The sequence below is a fragment of the Cyprinodon variegatus genome, unplaced genomic scaffold (assembly GCF_000732505.1).
Source record: "Cyprinodon variegatus isolate N-32 unplaced genomic scaffold, C_variegatus-1.0 Scaffold239, whole genome shotgun sequence".
In the NCBI taxonomy this organism is placed as follows: Eukaryota; Metazoa; Chordata; class Actinopteri; order Cyprinodontiformes; family Cyprinodontidae; genus Cyprinodon; species Cyprinodon variegatus.
This window is the reverse complement of record NW_015150692.1, coordinates 657,619-659,673: the sequence shown is the minus strand read 5'-3', so window position 1 is coordinate 659,673 and position 2,055 is coordinate 657,619. Positions and strand designations below refer to the sequence as shown.

Below are 2,055 nucleotides of genomic sequence, written 5' to 3'. Positions count from 1 at the left end.
TCCTGGTCGGGGCCACCTGTGGAGCTTGTTGACAAGTTCTTTTGTATCCCTGCCTCACCACTGGTTTTAAATCTTGTTTTGTGTTCCTCATTCAGTTGTTTGGATCTAACTTCTGAAGTCAGCACTTCATCACTATGGCATTATTGTAGTATTTTGGGAACTTGAATTTACTTTGGCAATTTTTTTTCTTATTCTGTCATTAGCCGTTATCTTTTAATAAAAATGCACAATATTTGGAAAATCATAAATTCTTTCCTTTGTCAATTTATGATGTTATCTTCCCGACACTAGGTACATTTATTTACAGATACATATTTTCTCTCACCTATAAAGCGGACAGCTCGACGGATGTAGGAGTTAAAATTACAGCCTGCAGCACTGATGTTGGCCTCAGTCTGAGTAGTTGATGACCTCCTGGACAGATAGCAGTATAGGATAGCTTCTCCTATCAAGATCTACACACACACACACACACACACACAAAAAAGAAAAAAATATTATAACAAATGACACAAAGCTGGTTAGATAAAAATTTAAAAAAGACCAGCTTATCAGTGAAAGACCTTTTGTCAAACAAAACAGCATGCTGCATGTGTATTGAAGATAAACAGTCTGGAAGATAAACAATCTTTAGACATTAAATTTATAACACTGATTTTCTAACCTGTGCAATTATGTATGGGATTTTTTTTTTATTCACTAGCAAAAAAATTTGCATGTAAAAATACTGGAAATTCATATTTAAAAAAATATTTTACATTAGTTTATCAGCAAAAAATTTAACGCAAATATTCAAATGAAATTTGAGTCCTAGATAGAGTCAATTTGAGTCCTAGATAGAGTCAAGTGGCTGTTATCAAATCAAATTACCCTAATTTGGTCACGTGACACCGCATTTAAATGGCCTTCCATATATAAGCTGTCAGGGTTCTGTGTTGTGCTTATTCTCTTCCACAGGTGGTTGTTGTTGACAGGTGGGCGTGGCCCCGCACCTGCAGCTTGTCGAGGCTACTCGGCTGAGCTTAAGAGGAGTCAGCTGAAGGAGAGTCAAAATGTTGTGGTACGCCTAAGCCTCTGTCAACAGATCTCTGTAACCTGGTGTTTTGGATTCTTGATTCTAACCCATCTCCTGTCTCCCTCAGTTCGTTGAGCTCTGGATTGCTCGCCCGCCTGTCTCCATTTTCTGAAGACTGGTCTCTGAATCCCTGTTGCTCAGATTCTGCTCTGGCGTTTCCCTCGAGCCCCCTTGGTGCTACCAAGAGACCCCTTTACTGGATTTACACAGGTTCCTTCAGCTGCTCCTTGAACCTGCCTCTGCTGCGGTGCTGCTCGGACCCCCGCCTAAGTCCCACCTGTCGCTCAGCGACCTCCCCCCATCAGAAAGCTGTGAGATACAGAACCATTTCCTCTACTCACCCTGCCCTGATAGGTTATCCGTACCTGGCTGTAAGCAGAGCAATACCAGCGTTTTTTTTAAACCTTTTTCTAGTCTTAATCAGTCTCTTCTTTCTTCCTGCAGAACCCCGAACACTGATGTTACGAACCTCGCCTGCGACTCCCGTTCTGAACCTTATTTGTGTGTAGTTAACAAATGTCTTAAACTGCTCCTTGTGTCTGCATGTTGGCCAAACACCTTAAAACCATGACATCAGCACTGGCTCTAATCAGTGAAGCATTTTACCTAAGATGGTTTCAACAAAAGAGTTTTTTTTTTTTTTTCGTTTTTAAACTGGCTCGGTTCAGCTGACATGGAATTTAAGTGCTTTATTAGCTGCTTAAACCCATTTCTATAGGTATGGAGTTAGTCTCAATTTTCACAAATACACATATGTGATTCATACAGTCATGGCCAAAAGTAATGAGAATGACACAAATATGCAGCCCTCTGGTTTTCATGCGTGTATGTCAGATGTTGTCATCACAGAAGAGAAACAATGATGCCAAGCACCAGCCTCTTTTTAAAGTGGCCAGTGGTGTCATTCTTACTTAAAGGAGAAGTTCGGTTTTTTACACTTTAAGCCCATTTTCTGTAGTGTCCAGGATGAAATCGAATGA

At 40.4% G+C, this 2,055-nt stretch overlaps 1 protein-coding gene across 1 annotated transcript in view; it reads right to left on the bottom strand.

Annotated features, from left to right (window-relative positions):
* The window catches only part of LOC107089109 (lipid phosphate phosphatase-related protein type 4-like), a 22,301-nt gene that overhangs the window by 18,365 nt on the left and 1,881 nt on the right, over positions 1-2,055 (bottom strand). Inside the window, exon 2 of the mRNA XM_015381674.1 lies at positions 326-455. The gene's annotated coding sequence lies outside the window, so the exon portion shown is untranslated. The remainder of the gene's footprint in view (positions 1-325; positions 456-2,055) is intronic.